This window comes from Quercus lobata, chromosome 6 (assembly GCF_001633185.2).
Source record: "Quercus lobata isolate SW786 chromosome 6, ValleyOak3.0 Primary Assembly, whole genome shotgun sequence".
In the NCBI taxonomy this organism is placed as follows: domain Eukaryota; kingdom Viridiplantae; phylum Streptophyta; class Magnoliopsida; order Fagales; family Fagaceae; genus Quercus; species Quercus lobata.
In genome coordinates, this window is record NC_044909.1 from 37811396 (window position 1) to 37816988 (window position 5593).

Sequence of the window (5593 nt, forward strand, 5' to 3'; positions counted from 1 at the left end):
GGCTGCCAAGAGAAATATTGTCCAGATGTATTGCCAAGAAGGAAGGAAAGTCGAAACTAGAAGGATTACACGCCCAAGCATGTGGAGTTGCAGAAAAGGTCAGCCTATATAGAAGGATGCAACGCATGGGGTATTACTGGCCAGATATGGACAAGGAAGCAGCAATTATACAGGAGAAATGCCAGGAATGTCGTTTGGCAATTGATAAAGAAGAAAGCTACGCGGTGTTTATTGCAGAAGATTGGCGGGTTCCTTTCATAGGATACCTGGCTTGGGGGATCCTGCCAACCGACAGGAAACTGGCCCACAAGCTCAAAAAGCTAGCAGGCAGGTATTTCCTACAGAACGACATCTTATTCAAAAAGGGATACCATGGGGATCCCCTCGGGTGCCTGGGACCAAAGGAAGCTAGAGAAGTAGTCAGAGAAGTACATTCTGGAGATTGTGGAAGTCACCCGGGGAAGAGAAGGCTGTATAAGCAGTTACTGTTGTTGGGATATTATTGGCCAACGATGAAAAGAGACTCTGAGGAGCTGGTCAAAACATGTCATGCTAGCCAAGTCCTGGGAGATGCAATTCACACTCACTCAAATGTCCTACAGGATATGACGACGCCATGGCCTTTTCATACTTGGGGGCTTGATCTCATAGGGCCTATAAACTCTCCATCCAACGGTTATATATGGATCCTGGTAGCCACAGAGTACTTTACAAAATGGGTAGAGGCCATCCCTTTGAAAAAAGCTATTGGAGCAGCTGTAGCAAATTTCATTCGAAACCACATCATTACAAGGTTCGGGATCCCCAGAAGATTGATCGGTGATAACGGAACCCCATTCATAAACAAAGATATGAAGGGGTTAACTGAAGCATACCACATCAAGCATGGAAGATCTACCCCATACTACCCACAAGGAAACGGCCAAGCTGAAGCTACTAATAGGGTAATGTTGAAAATCCTTAAGAAAATGAAGCATGAGTATGGAGGGAAATGGAGTGACCATCTGGCAGATATGCTTTGGGCATGTAGAAGCTCTGTAAAGATAGCCACAGGATTCTCCCCATTCTCCCTGGTCTATGGAACAGAAGCCATCAGCCTCGTGGAGTTAGTCATTTCTACACCAAGGATAGTTCTGGAGGAAAATCAAGGAGAAAGTGAGGACACAAACAATGAAAGGAGGCTAGCAGATCTGGAAGGGATAGAAGAAGAAAGAGAGCTGGCCAAGAAAAGGAGCCAGAGGTACCAGCAAAGAATGACCAGAGCATATGCACAAGCAGTATGCCCAAGAGTGTTCACTGAAGGACAATTAGTACTAAGGATGGCGGAGCATGTGAGGAGGAACCTGCTAGGGCCTTCCAAGTTCACCCCAAAATAGGAAGGACCCTACATCATTAATGCAGCTCATGAGAGTGGGTATTATTACCTTACCAAAGAAGATGGGACAGTCCTGACAGAGCCCATAAACGAGAAATGGCTGAAGCAATACTATGCATAAGGATGAGGGGATCTCGGTACCTCAGGGTCCTTTTACCAGCTTCACTATCTGCTAAGTTTTTTTTTATTTTTTATTTTTTTTATTTTTTTTATTTCAGCCTTTATCATGAATTCTGGTCTAAAATGATTTTGTTCAGGAACATATGATAGATTGACACTTTGTGGTCAATATTGCACTAAATGATTTTTTCTTTGTTCCTTAAAAATGACCATGTTTTAATGAAGTTCCTGTTTCTTCAACATTTAAGTCTTTCTTTAAATATCCAGCATTTTTCTCAAAAAAAAAGAAGAAGTCTTTCTTTAAATACTGCAAAGACCAAGTTTGGATAGATTTAAGGAAGGATACCTGAGTAAAAAAAAAAAAGGGTATGTAACACCCTTTTACATATGGCCCAGGATCCACCTCACAGATAATTTCAGATATCCCACAGACAGTTCCAAGTGCATAGGTCTAGGATCACAGATAAAAGTAAAGTATCCAAGATACCTAGCCTAGCACTTGGCAAAAGGGGGGAACCTGTCAAAGTTCATGAACTGGGACCGTATCTTAAAAAAAAATATATAGGAAAGGATACCAGTGTACCCAGTTCAGTACTTGCATAATAGATTATCAGGTACCTGGACCAGAACTTGCAGTGAAGCCTGTGGAAACCATGGTCCAGGACTCAGGAAAGAAAAGAAAAAAGTCATAAGAAAGAAAATGCAATATATCAAAGAGAAAGGCAGATTCACATACTAAGAAATGAGAAGCAGTTTTGAAACACAAAAATAAAAAAGAAACAAAGAGTAGAGCAATGTTCAAAAAATGAAACTTATACAACCCCAAATTGTTTATGTAAATCTAAAATAAGCTAAGGAATGAGGCCAGCCAACAGGGAGGCATCCGGAGAAATAACAGGCACAGTCAAAGTAGAAAGGATCCTCTGCCGCTTGACCTTCAAGTCTTGTAGAACCTTGTGAGCATGAGCCAAAGCTTCCTCAGCAGCAGCTATCTTGATGTCTATACTCTTGGATGATTGCCTCTGAAACAGCATATGGGCCAACAAACGCAAGTGATCCAACAAAAAAGACAAATTGAACTTGGCCTCCAGAAGGTCTTGGACCACCCCTCTCCACTCCAGAAGCTTTTCTTCAGACAAAGAATCTACAGAAGAATTCCTCGGGAAAACCAGCACAGCACACAACAACTCCATCAAAATATTGCCCAGAAAAACGCCTCCCCTGAAGCCACTGGTGAAATCCCCGTGACTCTTGAGCAGACTCTCTAACAGTGGCAGGCCTTCAACAGGAACAGAGAAGCGCATGAAGCTGCCATAAGAAGACCCAAAAACGTGGAAATGGCTGGCAGGAAGACTGTTAAATTCCAAGAGATCAAAGCGAGCTAGGAAGGAGGAAAGCCTGGAATCAAGATCTGAGGCAGCCACTTTCGAGGCATCCCCCATCGCTGTGTCACCACTTGTAGAGACTGGAGGACTTACAGCCTTTCGCTCTGGATGAAGGTCAGCAATTTGAACGGGTCTCACAATTCCTTCAGGGATAACAGGCTCAGAATCTGCAAATCCTGTATCAATATTCAAAAAAGAAAAGAAAAGGAAGAACAGATTTATTCTTTAAAAAAAAAAAGAAAAGGGGAGAAAGAAGGACAAACCAGTACCGGCTTCTTAGGGCAGAGCTTTTTCTTCCTGATCCCCTGACTTCCCCGAGGATTCTGGGAAAGAACATAAGGCAAGTTGAAGAAAGGGTGAAGAACCAATGGCAAAGTGGCTAAAGGAAGGAATAGATGCAGGGGGCTTCACCGTAAAAAAAAAAGAGAAGAGCGAAGAGAAGGAAAGAAAGGAAAAAGGAAACACAATGGGAGCAGCTCGCACTCACCTTCTGAGTTTTCTAATTCTAAAGAAGAGGCAACACTGGGAGCAGATTTCTCACTAGTTTGACCTAAGAGGAGAAAGAAAAGGAGGAACTCAAAAAGAAAATCTGGAAAAAGAAAATAGAGATGTAACGCTATTTCAAGGAAATAAGGCTCACCTGTTTGTTTGGATAAAGGAGTGTCTCCCAAAGCACCTTTATCTGACAAGGTTTGAGGAAACACAGTCCTGATGGGACTAGGAGTGTGCTCAAGATGGGGACTTTGAGATGAAGGGATCCCAGAGGCTTTGGGATCCTGAGAATCCTGGGAACCCTGCATCGGTTGCTTGGTTTCCTCAGCTGGACCACTAGTAGGGGGCTCCTCCCCCACAGTAGGAAAAGCAACAGAAAGAGCTGTCACGGTTTCCTCTCCCAGAGCCTTGCCGGTCATAGGAGGAGATACCTCCACTTAAAGGAAGAAGAAGAGGAAAAAACAGTGCCAAGTAAAAAACAGCGGGATAATGCTAACAACACAATGTCAGAGCAAAAGGGAGAAAAAGAAAAATAAAGGGGGCACACATACCACGTCGTCACCAGAAGATTGGCTTTTGCCCTTCTTGTAATCAGACTTGCGTTTGGACTGCAAAGGAAATCACCACTCATCAGCAAAATAGAGATAAGTGCAACAAGATGAACAAATAAAAAAGAGAGAAGAAGGAAAGAGGTCTTGCCCTTCTCTCTCTCTCTACAGATTCTCTGGAAGTCTTTTGCTTACTACGAGTACGCCCAGAGGGTTCTAAAGGAGGCTGAGATACAAAACCAGAGGATTCTAAAGAACCATGGACTGAAGCAGTCACAGGAACCTAGGAAAAAGAAGACTCTACCTTGGTCTTCTTCCGGGTCCTTGAAGCCAAAGGTTCCCTGACATCCTTGCCTTCCTGAGATGCCAAGTGTGTTTGAGATTTCCCAGTTTTTCTTCTTTTTGTCTCAGAACCTATCTCCACGCCCCATGTACTTTCATCAACATCAACAGCTTTCATTTTCTTCGGCTTGACATCCTTACTTTTACTCGGAACAGTGGCAGCACCTATTGTCTCTACTGCACCTTTCTTAATGGGCACTCCAGAGGAAGTGCCAATGATGAGACTATAACCCAGTCAAATCTCAGGAAAATCCTGTCCATAAGTCACCCAACCTCCCCTGGAGGCATGCCACTCTGCAAACCCAGTCTTGCTGCTTGCAGCAGCAGAAACGATCCCAGCAGTAGGAAGGGATAAACGCCTATTGGATGTCGGAGCAGAAACAATGCTAAGATTCGGGGTTTCCCGAACTGTACCGGAGCCAACATAGTCAACAAAAGACTTCTGAACTCTTCTCCAATAACTGGTATAGCCACTAGAAGCAAAGACTCCTCTCTAGGAGCTAGGCACTGCAAATTGGGGGCTCCTCCGTGACCAGTAAGAAAAGGCCTGCAGCCTCAGGAAAGGATCCAAAGAAGGAAGGGACGACACCACGTCCTTAAAAATTGGAGGAATGTCCTGATCAAAACCAAACTGACGGAGCACCCGGTGTGCTGAATAATGAGTATATTTTGGGCCACTTAAAGAAGGCACAGGAAGCCAGGAGGGGCTAATGCAGGCAAGATAAGCCAGACTGCCCTCATCGCCACGGCGCAAGTCAAAGGTATTACCTGTAGAAGATAAAAAAGAAGACAATACAGAATCACACGCAAAGCCAGGGCCAAACTCACGAGGGGATCTCCAATGTAAGTTCCCTGCTTGATCAAATAATTCCATAAGATTGAGGCCACCACCTTTCAAGCTAATCCAACGAAAGATAATGGGAAAGGCATCAGTAGAATTGCCACAAAGACCCTTCACTATGTCGGGGGATCCTTGGAATTTGTCCTTCACAAATTTCAAATTCCTACATTTGGCCAAAGTAGCTGCAGAACGATCCCACATGAAAATCTGAAGGATAGCACAGTGAAGAGATGAAGTAATCACATAACAAGAATCACCCTTAGTCTTATCTCCATGAAGCTGGTCCAATTGAGAGTAAACATGACCCAAAAACAGAGGGGCTAAAGGATATTGGGTACCTCGAGCCAACTTGATTGCCAACGGAAAAAAGGAAGACTTAACTCCGTACCCAGGAAACTCACTAAACAAGAATTTGCTAAGCCAAAAAGCTAGAAAATCGGCCCACCTCACTTCCTTATCTTTCTCACGAGAGAGGGTCATCACCCATCTC